We start from the raw sequence: 18,179 nt of genomic DNA, 5'->3' as shown, positions 1-18,179 counted from the left end.
GGCAAGGTAAAAGTGACAAAGAATGTGCAGAGAACTGGGGGCAGTTTAGAAGTTTGTCTCTTTCTGAACCAAGTTTTTTTAAATGTTCCTGCATATTTAAAAATATCCATGTCTTAGGGAGTGTGACTTTTTCACCCACACCAAAATGCTGGCAGGAACCCATGGGGCAGTTCAGCTGCAAATACCTGCAAATGCTATGTATGTCGCAGGGAATGGTCTGTTTACAGCAAAATGTGGATATCACCCATATTGGATGTATTCCTGATCCTTTCTCCTCCAGACTGGTGCTCAAGTGAACCAACTCCCCTCAAGGCACATGTCTGAACTTGAGAACTGCTTGCATGTGATGCAAGGCACACCACCAGTCATGTCTGCCATGTTGCACCTTGATCCATGCAGTTCACCTGACTGGCAATTTTCACAATTTTCAGCCACGGGAAGGGAGGGATGGAGGCTGGGATGCCACCTGGATGCAGCAGAAGCTGTTGGCTCCCTCGTCACCCACCTGCATGCTCACTGGCCCTGTCCAGAACTGATTTCTGACATCAGAGAAGCAACTGGTGTTGGTCTTTTCTGTGTTGGCTGTTTGGGGGTGTGGTCCTTATTCAGACTTTCAGTTGCAAGATTGCAGGACTTTGGAGATGGGACTCTGTGACTCCCCCAGGTGATGCCCTAACAGCGATGAAGCCAAGCTTAAAATGAATTTAATTAAAACATTCATAACATCAAAAAAAGCAGAGATTAGAAAGCACGATTTGCCATCTTGAGTCATGTGTGCCTATCCACCCAATCAGACATGAAGAGAAACATGCCCTCAAGGTGGCAGTGGTTTTAATGGGGGTGTACGAGTGGGAAAACCTTTTCTATATTTCTTCTGGGCTGGTCTGTCAGGGGTTATATGGGTGGGTCAGTGGCCACGTAGCTTCTCCCCACATACCACCACTGCACACTGGTTCCCCCTCTTTTTTGCCTCTTGGGAAGAGAGGGAGTGGGAGAATGAAAAAAAGCAGGGCGGGGTTGTGATTGCCTTAAGCTGAGACCATCACCATCTTATACTTCTCTCTTTCTCCTCCTTTCTTATGCTCTCCCCAAATCCACCCATACCACACCCACCCAAAATCCAACTCTCCTCCCCTCCCGCTCTGCGTCCCTACTTTCCTGTCGCTCTTCCGCTGCCGCCTTCTTTTTGCCGCTCCCCCTGCTCCCCAAGTCCTTGCCGTCTTCTCCAGTGTGCCTGCCCACTGCTGGTGCTGTGAGAGGCAGGGGGCAGGCAGCTCCACAGGCCCAGTGCCAAGCTGCAGTGACCAGCACGCCTTTCGGAAGGATGCCGTGCTGCTCTATCCACGGTGTTCTCAAGCTCTCAAGTACCTCTGCCTCTTGGTCATCTCACTCTCGTTCTCTCATGCTGGTGGAGGCACTTGTGCTCGTTGTGCTGCGCAGGAAAGGGCAGCGCTTTGAGTGTAACGAAGCAATGGAGGGATGCCCATGACACACAGAAGAGCATTGCATGGTGCGATCTGAACACTACACTGCATGGCAGCTTTCAAGAGATATTGCAGGTGAAGGATCAATTCATTTAAGTTCTTTTTGTCATCTTTTTGTTCCTTTTATACATAAAAGTACACACGATTAATATCTACTGCCTAATACAATAAAGATTATTTTAACCATTCTCCCATCTCGAAGGCTACTTGTTCATGTATATCAAAACATACTGGTAAATAATCTGCAAACTAGGTACCACATAGCAGCAGGAGACAGCTGCATTTTCAGCTCCCTCAAACTAGCCCCGGGATAGAAATCTTGAGAACCTCTGTCTTATTAAACTAAATATTGGCTTCCGTATGTATTTTGTCGGGATCTGAGGCAGCTTCAGGGCTCCATCTGCTGCCTGAGCACTGGAAGAACAGCCCTGGGAGTTGCAGGATTGCTCTCTCAGTCCACTGCAGCTCCCAGGGCCCTCATGAGCACCACCTGGGAGCCCTGGGGGAAAAGTAAGAGAACTGGCTCTTCCCTCCAGAAGCTGCCTCAGCAATGGAGGTTTTCTGACCTGCTTTGGTGCTTCTGGGACACGGCTCTGGCCCTAAGGTACCCGTTCTGTTTGTGTTGCCTCAGTGGTTCCTGACCCCTGGCTTGCCACACTATGCTTTTGTCCATTTGACTGGACTTGCCTTGCTCTTCTCTCTGTTCCTGGCACTGACTTGGGGCTGTTGACTGGGATTTGGTTAGGACTGGTGGTTGGACTTCATCCTAGTTACCTGAGCCCTGGTGCCTGTGTTGGTCAGTCACCTGCTCATGCCTTGGACATTGACATTTTGAACAATTTCCCATTCTGATAGAAAATGTACATTTCAAGGCAAAAATGTACATTTAGTTTAGCAGTAGTGACATACACTCATTTTTCGAAATCTAAGTATTTCTTGACAGAGAGTATCATAACATGATAATCTTCTTGATTTCCTTCTAAAGTGCTAATCAAGGCCTAAAGTTAAATAAAGCATTAATATGCTAATCAGTCTTCCCATTTAATAACCAGGCAGCACAACTGTTTTCCTTGTCTTATTTTTTTAACAATTTTCTGTTGCCTTTAGATTTGTGAAAATGAGTTAGAATCAGGATTAGTATGTCAAATGAGAACACCTGTTTGGCAGATAAACATATTTAAATATCAACCTTTCCCTCCTGTTTTTTGTTTTTGTTTTTGGGGGTGTTTTTTTTTTTGGCAGAAAACTACTGATTAGAAACCAATGTTCAGTTTGGTGACCTTCCAAAATGGCAGCTATAGTGTCATTCCATTTGTTGTTGCTTCCCAATGCATTTTCTTAGAAGTGCAATTTGAACTATCTTCTAGTTTGGGTCACATGAAGCTGGTCTTGTGAAACTGTTCCTATATGAGGTCAGACCATGGGCCTGTCTACCATTGCCTACTTTGACTGACAGTCGCATTCCAGGGTCTCAGGGGTATGATCTCCCATTATCATCTGTTTTGTCCTTTTACTGGAATATCCCAGGAAATGAACCTCAGACATGCTTTACTCAAATCACAGCTTCTGCTGATGAATTTATCTATTTCTTTGATTTATATTCTACTTTTTCCTTTTTTTATCCCCACAACAACCCTGTAAGGTAAGTTGGACTGAGGGTCCATGACTGGCGCAAAGTCATCCAGTTGGCGGCATGGCTAAGCGAGGACTCGAACCCAGATTGCCTGAATTCTATTCCTGCACTTTTAACCACTATACCACACTGACTTTTGGGAGGTTATTTTATCTGTATAGATTCTTTAACTGTCAGCTAAACGCCAGTCCATAAATGAGCATGGTCTTCCTGGTGGATTTCAAGTGATTAATGAGCTACCACAGACCAAATGCTGTGGACCTTCCCGCCCCAGTGTGGATCCTTCTGGAAATATTTGACTACAACCTTTGGCTATTTTGGCTGTAGCTGATGGGAATTAGAAGCCAAAGCCTCTGGTGGAATGCATGTTGAGAATGGCTGCCATACTCACAGCTTAGATATTACCCTTAAACCAGTGTTTTTCAATGGAGTCATCTGAATGTAGTGAATCAGACCACTAACTGCTCTGTCCCAGAAGGTCCTACTCGGACTGGCAGGACTCTTCAGGTCTTTGGGCAAAGGCCTTTCCCGCATCTGCGATAAGGTCCTTCTAATTGGATGCACCACAGATCAAACCTGGTATCCTCTTAATGCTGAGCAGGTCAGCTACTACTGACATACTGTTCTTCCACCACACCTCTTGGTGCTGCAAAGTTACCTTGTTATACAAAGTTTTCTTCTGCCCCAGTCTATTCCAGGGTGAATGCTTCTGCAACGCAGAAGTATTCCCCAAAGTATTTTCATAATCTTAAGACTCTTGTTCATTTTTAAAGGTTGCTAGTTGTTTGTGTACATAATATCTACCAGCACCACCCCAATTTCTAACCATTTTCACTGAAATCATTACCATGATAGCAGGATGGAATGATGACATTATTCCACCTGGTAAAGCCTCTGCAGCTGACAGGTATTATGGCTGATGGATACAAAGGACAATGTCATGAGAAGGTTCCTATACAGGACTTCCGAAGACTTGCAGCCTGGCTGGGATAAGTTGGCAGCATCATTTGTATGTGGTATTGCTTCTACTTTGTGTCTAGAGGTGTAAATGAACTGCTGCATTTTTTAAACTGAGCTCACAACAACATGGAACAGAGCCACCAAAACTGCTTGAATTGTATCCCATGGTCCATGCCACTGAGACTTTGATGTGATTTGAATGAACAAACTTGTTTTTTGGATTGGTTCAATCTGTTGCAGATTTGAAGTTAGCAGTTCCTCCAAAAAACCCATCGCCAACTTAAATGCAATGTTTTCCTTGCCCTTGTGGCTTGGCAATCAGGATGTTTATTCAAATGAAATGCAAAAAATATGTACCCAAGAATACAATTCATTGCAATTATTTAAGTGATTGTCCATTCTTGGTTTCTTATTTCATTTTGCCTAGTGCTGGAGAGATTTGCCTACAAGACTTTATAGTACTATTTGTTTAGCTAAAACTTTCTAGCATTGAAACAAAGAAATTCATATGCAAAGTTCATTTCCCATGAAGAAAATACATATTAGGTTTAGATTTGGAGCTCTACATTTGTCAGAGCAGATTATCAAGTGATTAGAACAATTAAAACAAATGAATATGGGTTTAAGCTTTTATGAAAAAGCTGTTATACTGTGGGATCAGACTTTTTAATGGACTGCAGGCATTAAACAGACCTTGTATTAAACTTTGAAATTAATGGGTCACTGTATAGCATTCCATTCTTCATAGCTTGATAAGATTAATGCTTGCTTATATAGCAAATTCAATGGCTCATTTAATTTCATATGAATGTTTAACATTAAATTGCTTTTGGATTAAGTCTAAACTCATTATTCATTTTAATGTTTGAATGAAGTTTCTTTTTTCTTCCCTTTTATTTAATCACTTGGTTTGCTGTTAATTGAAGTGTATGCCCCTACATTGTTGAGAAGTCTAAGACTGTTAAAAATGTAACAACAATTAAGATCTATTTGTTAGCATTTATTTGATGCTGCATTCATTTATGATTTGGGAGGGAACATTTCACTCATTTTAGCCTTTACACTACTAAGTAAAAATGCCTGAAGAATCAAATCTCTGTAAATTCTGCTATGAACAAACCCAATCTGTACTTCTTGGACAAAGATGTGGATGAGAATTTAGTTGACCAGTTGACTTCATTTTTCTTAAATGCTGTTCACTTCTAAGAAAAAAATGTTTGCTTTAAAGAAAATGCTTCCAGAAATATCTATTTTGAGAAATACGTATCTGTTTGAAATAGGTATTTAAATGACTTTCCATGCAAATATGGGGGAATATGTGTGTGCGTGCATGTATTCACTGGTGTGTAAAATCTAAAGTATTGTAGATTAAGGAACAGAGATCAATGAGGCACAGTTTTGAAATAGACTGATTGGTAATACTAAGGATGTGAGCAAACTGCACATCCAGAATGATACACAGAGAATTTGAAATGCAAACTTACTTATTAAAGAAGATGCACCAAACCGCATCATTGTTATTAAAAATTCAGCTTATTCTTCAATATAGGCTTTTTGTTTTGTTTCAGAAAAATGAAAGCAGAAAACACTTGCTATTTAATTTTTCAAATATCTTGATCCTCTCTTTCTATCACAAGAGTTACCGAGTGCCCTAACAAAATGGAAATATAAAAATAACAAAACTATTACTCATCATATAAATATTATCAAAACAATAGCCAATACGTTGCTTGAAAAAACACATAAAAAACAGAACTCCTGTGCAAGATGCTGAGTAGGTAGGGAGTAATCATGGTGAAGGGACTTTCAGAAAATTGGTCTGTCATAAACTTCATTTGCAACAAATGTATTAAGACAAAAAGGATGCGATCCTAGAGCTAGTAGAGGCAAAACAAAAAGGCAGAATCCCCACTGTGGCTTCAGAAAAGCCCACCAAAGTTGCAATGAGCACTCTACCTTTGCCAGTGCACCTTTTTCATGAAGGCTGTGTCCCTGAAGCTGGAGGACCATCTTCAGAACAGGCCCTGGGGAATGTTCCAGGGGACGGCAAAGGGAGGAGAGAAGCACCACCGTTCTGCCGAGAGTTTGCCTCAGCCTGTCCAGCTTGTGAAGAGTGGAATGTGTTTAGACAGCCAAAACTAGGCATCTACCATAAGTGGTTTGAAGGTGATAGGGGTGTGGAGGCAATCCTAGTTCCCATAATCCTCCTTCTCTCCATTAGATGCCCATAACCTTTTGAGTTTGCACAGTTATGTGCAGCCAGAGAGATTCCTAGTTTTTGGTACCTCTTGATGAAGAAACTCCACCCTAGGTAAAGAACCAAGTTCACATCTTTGCTAAGCCATGAAGTACACAGGTTGATCGTATCTCCCTAAAGTATCTCCCAGGATGGATGTGAGGATAAAATTATTTGTGTCTTCTCTGATTTCCTTGAAGGGAGGAAATAAGATATCTATGTAGTATATACATAAAATGTCCTAACTCACATAAACCTCTTGGCCCTGTGGGCACAGGTAACAATCTGAGGAACTATTTTGGCACCTCCACAACATGGGTGCACCACAGAAGCCAGCATCCACATTGTAGGTACCTGCAATCTTTATTTCTGAAGAATGTCTCTGGGACTCCCATGCAGCCCAGAAGTACTCATCAAAAAAGATGGTGGGGGCACCTGGAGGCCTCTATTTTGAAGTGACCCAAGCCACATTTACAAGCAGAACAAAACAACAGAGAAACATAATATAGAAAGGGAAGATTACTTTGGCAGTTGCCAGAAAGTGAAAGCTTCTGTGGGTACATTGGCATTTGCAAGCTCATGTTACCCACCCCTGTGCTGAATTGTCAGTCTAATCTGAATTCATGTAACACCATCAACCTTTGGGAGCCACCATCTTTCATCCTTCTCATAATTTCCCTTGCCCAGTCCATAAATCTCATGGAGGCAATAGCAGTTAGTAAGACAGGGAAAGGGTGCTGTCCAAGAACAAGAAGGAACCACAATATGTGCAGTAATATAACATGGCATCTGAAACACACTGGAGACTGAAATAATGGTGCTTTCTGATAACAGCCAGGAAGGGATGGAAAAGTGTATCAAGCCATTAGTAACATCCCCCACGTTTGACGAAAGAAGTGTGTGCTACATCAGGTTGGGACAATTACATGAAAAGTAGTCAGTGCAGAGCATACGCAGAAGTGTGTAGCACTGGTACTGTGGAGCCTGGGCATCCATGAGTGTGTGTGCATCTTTGGTGCTTGACGAGGTGGATACAAGTCATGCAGAGAGCTTTCCGTGTGGGCAATCAGATTGTGTCTGACACGGCCAATGCAAGGCTATAAATGGCTTTTGGGCACACTGCCCAAGCATAGAAAGAGGGGAGAAAAGATGGAACAAGATCATGGAATTGGGGTGATATGGGGATAGCATCACATCAACCTCAGAGGGAAAACTCACAAGTTTCCCTCCTATGCATTTTGCAGTAACCTTTTAAGTTTAAGTAACACGGTATTTCAGATGTACTCGCATGATAGATTTGGACAGGGGCAATATCACACTGGCAGTTTAATGTTCAATTTCTTTCCTAATTATGATTTTTCTCTTCCACTGTAACTGCACATATGGGCAGCATTTTCAACAAGCTAATCCTAAGATTAGTTCTTTTCTGGTCAGTGCTGTTAGCACAGAGCCCAACAGTGTGCTTGTGAAGTTGGCAGTTTTTGGCAGAATGGGCATTATTGCACATTGAACCACAATTCCCACTGGAAGAGAAAGCAGGTCTAAACCACATACAAATGCTGATTTTGTATGAGGTAACATGGTTGCAAACCGAACAAAAGTTTAATGTTTATGTAGCTTAATTGGATCTGACTGTTTTATTGGGATGGAAGATATAGAAAGTTGTTGTTTTGGCATGTCCCTGCAAACACTGCACGACAGTCAAGCATGATGGAATTGGAAGATCAACTCCCAAGTGGTGGCATGTGAAAACAACACAGTACCAAGCTAGCAAATATATGGAAAAACAATGCGGACTTCATGATTACCTTCTTTCTACAGAGCATTGGCTCTCAGGTGTTAATATGTGTATCTCCCACCTGGGTTCCTGAAAGTACATGAAGAATAGTTGTTTTTACCTTGTGCTGTCCTTCATGAATTTGAGAGCAGTAATCCAGCTTTCAAACAGAGCTTTTCTCATCTTTACTCAGCTTGCTGAGAAACTGCAGCTCATTTATGAAAGTGCAACTCCAAAATGGCAAGGGAACAGCCTTATCAAAGAAGAGACATCAAATTGTCAGTCACTCTTCTAATGCATACCTGTGATTGAGGAAAAATGCTTCCTTTAATATAGCTTGATATTTGATAAGAATATGACAAAATCAAGTTGCTTTCCCCCTCCATCTGATACATTACAGCTTCAGGGATTACAAAATGAATCTAAGATTCATGACTATTTGTGAATGTATAAGTACAGAGGATCAAAAATTTAGTTCTGCTTTCAAAATAGTAATAACAATAGTGGATGGAACTGTTTAAATATAAGCAGAAAACAACTATAAAGTTTCCATCTCTGAAAAGGCTGGTGATAAATAACTTGATGTACGGTTCATTCTTTGCCCTTTAAACAGTGAAGATATAGTCTTGACATAAATCTAGATGCTTGAGGAATGATATATGTGAGGGGAGGGGGATACTTTGATGTTCGGAGACATGCTGATGATGGTTGGCTTATGTGACTCTGTACCCCATCATAAAAAAGGATAACTGTATGAAAATGTCCTTTGTCACTATTTCCGTTGCATGCATCCTTTGTGGATCAAGGCTTAAGAGAGCTCTGCTAGGAGGGAGAAAACAACTATATAGTGAAGCAGGAACATCAAAGCCCTGTTGGGAGGAACTAATACACTTTCATGTGCAGCAGGAAGACTAAGGATAAGATGGCGATCTGTGTATGAGATGACAAATAATAGGACCAGGTATTTAGTAGGCAACGGACAATAAGGGCAGCACATAAAAAAGCATGGTGTCGACTTTGTCAAGAGTTCTGAGAGGAGTTCTAAGGAAAAGACTTTTAGACAGTTAGAACTATTATCTGTCCAATCTACAGGGTCTATCAGATACATTTTTAAATACAAGAAAGTAAAATACTGTTTACAAGGATTTGTAAATAACTAGGAACTTATGTATCTGATCATGGGTGAATATATGAAAATGTCTTCCTGAGCATTATCAAACAACAATAACACCAAGCCAAGTGCAAAGAACTTGAAGCCGGTCACTGTTTCACAAGGCCTGTGCGATGGGAGAGCACGGGTGAGCCCCCTCTCCTATCTTCTGGCCCCCCCTTCTCATCACCGCCTTTGTTCTCACAATGGACATTTGCAGCTAGAATCCTTTTGCACTCATATAGAACTGATGGGCAGGAGATGGGAAAACTGGGGGATAAGAGGAAGATGCAATGGAATAACTGGGAAAATCACATGATTGCAGTTGGGTGAAACCATGAACAAGAGCAATCAATTGCTGAAACCTTTTTTTTGCAGGTCTGGCTTTGCAAAAAAGTTAGGTATGGAGCACTTAATTCTGGAGGCACCAGAGACCAAGAGGGTCCCACTAGGTTCATAAAGTGGCTGAGTGTGACTGAGCTTCCTCAGGCATGAACTGCACTCTCAGACACCCCTCCGCCTGCTCGCCACCAGCCCTAACTGACCAGAAGCAAAGCGAGCCCAGCATACCTGTGCTCTTCTGGCTGGCTTGAATTTTATTTCCTGAGCTCTCTCTCAATCTCTTTTCCATTGCTTTTGCATTCCAGTGCCTCGCTAGGTTACAAACTGCAAGAGACGGCTCTTCCTCGGGGAATGGCAAAGGATTTGAAATTCACATCACTTTCCCACATAAGGCTGTCAGATGATCAGATAGCTGAGAAAGTGGTAATAGCTTAGGCTCTGGTGAAATATGTTTTTCAGTACATAATTACCTTTGTATTTTGTTCGCCTTGCCCCTGATTGTCAGCATTTTAATTAAAAGGAGATGCAGGACAACCTGGGGAAAAGCAGTTGTTCATTGTGTGTGTGTGTATGAGGGTGGGGGGTGGGCGAGGAAAAGCTGAACTAAAAGGAGAAAGCTTGACTTCTGTTTGAAGCCAGTCTTGGTAAGTTTGAAAAATGTACCACCCGAATCTGCCATTTTTGTTTTACTTTTTGGCCTATCTTCTGCTTTTTCTCTTCCACTGCAGTCAATGCGATATTAATTCAAGGCACTCAAAATATGAGCTATTGAATATACCCGAAGTAAGACATATGAGGGAGCCAGTCTCCATCATTACTGGCTGCTCTACAAACCTGTATGATTTGTAGGGTGGCTGCCGTGCAAAGATAGTGTGCTTAGTAACAAATAGATGCTAGGCCACCTATTAGGCAGCAGTTCAACAAACATAGAAATATAGAAAACAGAGCGAGTCAGAAGGGGTCTCCCAGGCCATCTAGTTTGACCTCCGGCACCAGCCGGCTCCGCTCACGACATGCCCACCATGTGGACGTCCAGCCTGTCCTTGAACACTCGCACCGATGGGGCCTCAGCCACCTCCCGTGGAAGCCCATTCCACACCCTTGGGGTCCTGACTGTCAGGAAGTGCTTCCTGGCATCCAAATGGAACCTTGGCTCCCTGAGCTTTGCTCCATTGGAGCGTGTCCTGCCTTCCTCTGCAGGGGAGAACAGGTCTCTACCCATCTCCATGTGACATCCCCTCACATACCTGTATGTCACCAACATATCCCCTCTGAGTCTCCTCTTTTCCAGGCTGGAAAGACCCAGTTCCCTCAGTCTCGCTTCATACGTCATCCCCTGCAAACCGGCCACCAACCTTGTGGCCCTACGCTGCACTGACTCAAACCTGGCTATATCCTTTCTGTAATGAGGGGCCCAAAACTGAACACAATACTCCAGTTGTGGGCGTACCAGAGTCATATAGAGTGGTAGTAATACCTCTCTTGATCAAGAAGCCACACTTCTGGCTATGCAACCAAGGGTGGCATTCGCCCTCTTGACCACCGCATCACACTGCTGACTCGTGTTTAGCCTGCAGTCAACCAGTACCCCGAGGTCCCTTTCACAAGTGCTGCTCTCCAGCCACTTGTCACCTAACCTGTACTTATGACACCCATTCCTATGCCCCAAATGCAAGACCTTGCACTTATCCACATTGAACGCCATCCTGTTGTCTCCTGCCCACTTCCATAGTCTGTCCAGATCCTTTTGGATCTGGAGTACCTGCCCCTCAGTTGTGGCCACTGCTCCAGTTTTAGTGTCGTCTGCGAATTTGATCAGCAGACTGTTCGCCCCTTCTTCCATGTCGTTAATGAAAAGATTAAACAGGATCGGCCCCAGGACAGAGTCCTGGGGGACCCCGCTTGTCACTGGCCGCCATCCCAATGATTCCCCGCTAATGGTTACCTTCTGCTCTTGGTCAGTCAACCATGCCCTAATCCACTAGTGCTTTGGTGTATCCCAAAACTTCTCAGTTTCTCCACCAGGATATCATGGGGCACTTTCTCAAAGGCCTTGCTAAAATCCAGGTATACCACATCCACTGCATCCCCTCCGTCTAGCCATCGCAAAACCTTGTCATAGAATTCCACAAGGTTTGTCTGGCAGGACCTGTTTTTGTGGAAGCTGTGTTGTGTGGCTGTCAGCCTCCCTTCCCTATCTAGCATCACTAGATCTCTCTCTATTATGAGCCTTTCCATTGTTTTTCCTACAATGGATGTAAGGCTAACCGGTCTTTTCCCCATGTCCTTTCTACTACCCTTTTTGAAAATTGGGACCACTGATGCCACCCTCCAGTCCTCTGGAACTTCACCCGTTCTCCACGAGGTCTCAAAAATGGAGGCCAGAGGGAGTGAGAGAACCCCTGCCAACTCTCTAATTACTCTCGGGTGTAACCCGCCAGGGTCTGGTGCCTTTGTAATGTCCAATGCCCTGAGGATCCCCTTGACTTCAAGGGGGGTAACTCTAACCTGTGCCCCTAAGTCCCCAGCCTCATCTAATCTCCTATGCAGATATCCCCCGTCCTGCTTTGGGGAGAACACAGAGGCAAAATAGTCATTTAGCATCTGTGCCTGTTCCCTCATATCAGTCACTGGATCTCCTTCCTCCTTATTTAGTGGTCCCACTACTTGTCTCCCCTTCCTCTTCCTATTTCCATGCTGAAAGAAGCCCTATTTATTCCTCTTGATATTCTTGGCAAGTCTCAGCTCATAATCAACCTTAGCCTTGCGAAGAATCCTTCTGCAACGGGCCTCCTCCTCCCAGTATACCCTTTTATCTATTTCTCCCAGTACCCATTTCCTACGGAGGTTCCTCTTTTGTATGATCCCTCTAACCACCTCCTTTCGCATCCATGGCGGCACTCTCCTCTGACTAGAGGTATTGTCAAGGCTTGCACCTCCAAAACCTCCCTTTTGAGTGCTATCCACCCCTCCTCAACTCGCTTACCTTCCAGTAACCTATCCCAGGAGACTTTCCCCAGTCTGGCCTTCAGTTGGCCAAAGTTGGCCCTCGTGAAGTCCCAGCTTCTAGTGCTCGACCTGCTGCCCGTCTGCAGTCCCCTGATCTCAAAGCAAAGGATGGAGTGATCACTCGCATCCAGAACTCCCCTAATCTGTATTTCATCTATCAGCTCCTCCCTATTGGTCAAGACCAAGTCAAGGATGTTTCCCCCCCTGTCACCTTTCGGACCCTCTGTGTGAAAAACGCTCCCTCAATAGCTTCTAGGAAGCGACGTGACCTGGCTGTCACCGCCGAGTGAGTCTCCCAAGTAATATCCGGGAGATTGAAATCTCCCATAATTACTGTGTCTCTCCCCCGAGATATCCTTAGAATCTGGCCTGTCAGGACATCATCCAGGGTCTCAAGTTGACCTGGAAGGCGATAACATACCCCCACTGTCAGGTCTCTTTCCCTGTCAAAACCCCTAAGTTTTACCCAGACTGCCTCTACCGAATCCCCATCTGTGCTGCATTCTATCTCACTGCATCCTATCCCTTCCCTGACATATAAAGCCATGCCCCCACCTCTCTTTCCCTTCCTGTCCTTTCTAAAAAGGTGATACCCTTCTGTGTTCACATTCCAGACTTGCCTTTCATCCCACTAAGTTTCTGTGATTCCTACCAGATCATACCCTCCTGTTCCCAGGAGAGCTTCAAGCTCTTCCTGCTTATTACCCATGCTCCTAGCATTGGTGTACATGCACCTCAACTCCTTCCCACCGCTTCCTTTCCTTGGAGTTCCCAGCCTCCTCCTTCCTCCCCTCCTCCCTGATACCTGGCCCCTCTCTGTGGGAGTCCTGTCAGTCCCTGCAGTATCTCTAAAACCCTGCTCCCAGAGCCCTGATCCTCCCCCCACACTTGTCCAGTGCAGACACGTTCCTGGGGGACCTGAACCCCCCCACCCCACTGGCTCAGTTTAAAGTCTTCCGGACGAAGCTCGCTAGATCACCTCCAAAGGACCTTTTCCCCATCCTTGTGAGGTGTAACCTGTCCCTTGCCAGAAGTCCATTGGCAAGCAAATGAGTGCCGTCATCGAGGAACCCAAAGTGTTCCTTCTGGCACCACACCCTAAGCTAGTCGTTCATCTCGGAGGCCCTCCTGTCCCTTCCTGGCCCAAATCCCCGGACAGGTAAGATTGACGAGAAGGCCACTTGGGCCTCAGCTCCCTGAGTTTCTTCCCCAAGGCCTCAAAGTCCCTGGTGATCCCAACCACACCCTGCCTGGCCACATTGTTTGTGCCCACATGGATCACCAGGAGTGGCTGGTGACCCCCGGAGCGAACAAGACGCTCCGCTCTGTCCTTCACATGCTGGATGCGTGCGCCTGGCAGGCAGCAAGCCTCCCTTGTCTCCAGGTTGGGGTGGCACACCGCCGGCTCAGTGGCCCTCAGCAGGGAGTCCCCAACAAAAATCACCCACCGCTGTACCTTCCCAGTGCTGGTGGGCAGCCGTGCCCTGGCCCTCGCCTCTCCCGAAGTGGCCCCCTTGCCGCCTGACGTCCCAGGCTGGGGGTCCTGCTGGTCCCCTGAGGCCTCATCAGCCCCAGCCTCCCCAAGTGGAGAGAACCTGTTTCCCAGCTCCAGATTGGTGCCAGGAGGAGGAGGAGGCGCTCTCTCCCAGCCTCTGCCTCTGCTGCTCTGCTGCTCTGCCAAGAGGCCAGAGCCAAAAGGGCTGGCAGTGGCTGAGCACGGCCTTAACAAGCGCAGTTTTCACCAACAAGCCCTTGAAGTAAAAGGGGGAAAGAGAAGCTCCACTGAAGGCTTTGCAGTTTCTGTCCATGGTGAGTGGTGAGTGGAGAGGTAGAAGCAACATTTGCTGCTGTTCTTTCCTTTCAAGGAAAACAAGGTGGGGGAAGACGCAAAATCCTCACAGTATCTGTTGTGGTCTCTCTCTTTTTGTGCATGTGAAACTCCTGTCATTTTAAAACTGAGCTAAAATTTCTCAGAAGATAATGTTCTGGGGGAAAAAAAGGTAATAAGTTTTTGTGTCTCATTTTGAAGGAAGAATGCCCCCTGCCCCCAATCTACTCTTTCTGCATCTTTGATAGATGCTACTTTCCCCCATTCAAGGTTTAAAAATGTTGCTACGGTTAGAGCATTAGGGGGGTATGGAATGGCTGCCAGCACCGTTACTGGCATAGTATGCTTCTTGGCTTTCCCAATTTCTCATATTCTTTTCTTTTAAAATCAAATGTATTGTTGGTTTCAAAAATACAATCAAGAAAAGTTAAAAAACAGAAGGAAAATAATAAAATAAAATAAAGTGTTAGTTTTCTTACATGGAATTTGAGTGAATCTGTTATCATGCATGTGTATGTCCTATGTACATATGTTACATATAGCAAAATAAGCTACTATTCTTAGGGAAATCGTAAACTTGAACAAAGGCTTGTCCTGCTTTTTATCGTCATTTTGATTGCCTTTGATTTCAAGGATTTATGCTTTGTTTTGTAGCTTCGAAAGGAAACCCTCTGCTTTCCAAAGGAGCACTCCAAACTTTTGATCGCTGGGCTATGCTCAGCAGGGTGATCTTTGCCTTCCTGTGCTCTGTTATAAGGTTTTCCTCACTCAGTGCACTTTTGAGGGGTGGCCGCTTGGAGGCTTTGAGGCACTGAAGGTTGTGGGTGCTTCTCTCACTGCCGCATTGCCTGCGCCCCTCAGGTGAGGGAGCTGCCATGGTGCTTTCCATGGTCCCGATTTGGATTCCACCGGGAGGCATAGAAGGGTCTAAGGCCTCCGAGGAGGGAACCCTGAAATGCCTTGTGGTCCATGGAGTGCCCTCCCATGAATGGCTGCCTGGACTGTTTTCATGTTTGCATTTCGCTACCTGCCCGTGTTTTGGCACATCACAGACATCACGCACAACAAAGGAACAAGTGCGGGCAGCCATGCCTGGAGAAGGCCAGCTCAGGCTCCTGCTGCACCGAGACAGCAGCGCAACCGAATACAGAAGGCACATTCTGGCCTATGATGTACTCTGCTGCTATATTTTACTTCTGATATTTTATTTTATATTATTTCTATTTTTCCAGCTAACAGAGATTTTATGAGAACTGAAACTGTATTTTCATGACCAAGACAATATTAACAATGTATCAAGAGAGAAAAAGATATATGATTATAAAGTGAAGGCTTGATTAGATTAGAGAGATACTTCTTTCATTGGAGAAGGTGTTGCGCAGCAACCATGGCCATCTAGGATGTGGAGGCCAAGGTGATAGAATGATTCAACAGGAAGAACAATGCAATGAAAAGATATGATAAAGATGGAAGATGATAAAGTCTAAAGGCTATGAGAGAAAAGTCAGGGAAGCAATAAGAGTAACCACCGCAGGGATTTGTGATGGTCGGTGAGGAATTAGTGCAATATGGTTTGTGATTATGCTGTATGGGAGAAAGAATTAGGATAATACAATGGAGAGGGAAAGGTACCGAAAAGATTCCTGGACTTGGAGCATCATGCATTATTTGGATAGTACAGAAAATTTCATAAAACAACTGCATGAAAAAGGTTTTGTTCGCGTTTCCGCGAATTTCATCACTTGGGCTGTGACTGCTGTGGGATGGAGGAATGAAACAGGACTGGTGAGGAGCTAGGCAGAATTTATTGCTATACTTACTACAACTTATTAGGAAAGTATATTTTAATTCACACGGATATGTAATTTACAGGCTTGTAAACTAAGCATATGCGGGATCTTTTGAGGCTGAACTGTGTGTGTTTAGGAAAACCTGAAAACCCCAAAGGCTGAGTTGTACAATAATGGAAAGCTCTGTTAGCTCAGGAAAAGGACAGGGTCAGAGGGTGAACACACACAACAAGTAATGGCAGGGTTTTACATTTTTGGTCTGTTATGCTGTCTGAACCCTGTCATGATATTTCAGTCTGGTGCTTTTGCTTCTGAGAAACTGCAGGCGAGAACAGCAGTCTCTGCCATGGTTTCTTGGCGCGACCAAACCAGGAAGTGTGCACAGCAGCGAGGCCAGAACCACAGAGCTGCTAGGCAAGCCATGCGGTCATGCCCTGCCGTGGTGGCAGGGGCAGTGCCTCATTCAGGGCTGCACATCATGGTAGCTTCCCCTATGTTGCCCCTCGGCATGCCCCAGAACACAGCTCCTCGCACCGCTCCTTACTGGCCAGAGTCTTTGTGTGAGCAAGAATCTGCTGGGCAGTCTGCAGAATGACGCAGCTCCATTGATCCCCCTCTGCCCCTTTGCATGCCCCGGAGTGGAGCACCTACTGCCTGAGAATGAGCTGGCAGCAGGGGCGAGAAGCGGCTGGATGCTCACGATGAAGGGGGTGTGGCCTGCCAGGGAGACATTCCCAAGCCAGGCCCAAGAAGTGGGTATCCGGTTGGAGAGACTTCTCTGGCAAGCATGGGCCAGAGGGAAACACAGGAAACCCCTGCAACATGCAGCGGCTTCTTCCCCACTCCATGGGCCTGTTTGCATCCGTGTGTCTCCTCTGGAGCAGGACGGGAGGTGCCTAACTAGCTATGTGTCCTTCAGCCATGAGCCCTACGTGCAGGGCAAGGACCGTTTGACAGCCCCAGGAAACTAAACTCAGCTCTCAGTCATGGCTGTCAAAGCACGGAGCCTATTCCTCCTTACGGTGCCTGCCTGGAGGACTGAAAGGAAAGAGAATGGCAGATGGAAGGAGAGCTACTGTGCTAAGTTTGTCTTTCAGGTGCATCCATGCAAAGGACCACAGACAGTGGAACTGCGCAGTATTCTTGTGGTGACCTGTGTACCCAGGCAGAGAGAAGGAAAAGGGGGCACAGTGCTGGCTTTCTGGGTAGGAAGTCTGAACGGGCATTCCCAAACAGAAGGGAACTTCTCCATGTTTTGTAAATTTGGACTGTTCTTTATTCTCTTTTCTCAAGTCTTAGCAATCTGAACAAAATAAGTTCCTCCAAGATTGCTCATGGATGATAGAAATTGGATTTTTAGGTGTCAGGATATCAAGGGAAGAAAGGAAGCTGTTCCTTCCTTCCTGATGTGGTGCAATGAAAGAAGTTGATGAGCAACATTTCACTGAGAAGAGAGTTGTATGCAGGAGAACCCAACTCTCCTTGGGATATTCTGGGGACCTTCTTTTCTACTGTCCTGCAAGATCAAAACACCCCAGTCCCCTCCCAGGGATAGGTTCCTCTGGGGGTGCTTTGTAACCGCATGGCTAGATGTTTTCATCATAAATTGGCAAAACTATGCGATGCAATCTGAACCATGTTTATGCAGGAAGAAGTTCATTCTTTCCCAATTATTTATGTTTCCAGGCAAGTAAACTTATGCTTAGCTGGAGCATACTAGGGGTTTTCTTGTAAAAAACATGCACAGAATTGCATCCTAAGTTGATTTTTATCATTGGGCACATAATTGAGGACATAGTTCAAGAGCACATTAATGTTTCTCTGTCCTCCACATTGATTCTGGTGGAACACAAATAGGAAATGTGAAAACAAATGATGAAAGTCAAAACTGACCTTTCCTTCTGCCAATGAAAAACAACTTTCATTAGTTTAAGTTGTAAGTTCTAATAGTGTAATGACACCTATATTGA

This window comes from Varanus komodoensis, unplaced genomic scaffold (genome assembly GCF_004798865.1).
Source record: "Varanus komodoensis strain SLA01 unplaced genomic scaffold, ASM479886v1 scaffold27, whole genome shotgun sequence".
NCBI lineage: Eukaryota > Metazoa > Chordata > Lepidosauria > Squamata > Varanidae > Varanus > Varanus komodoensis.
Note: the sequence above shows the minus strand (reverse complement) of the source record.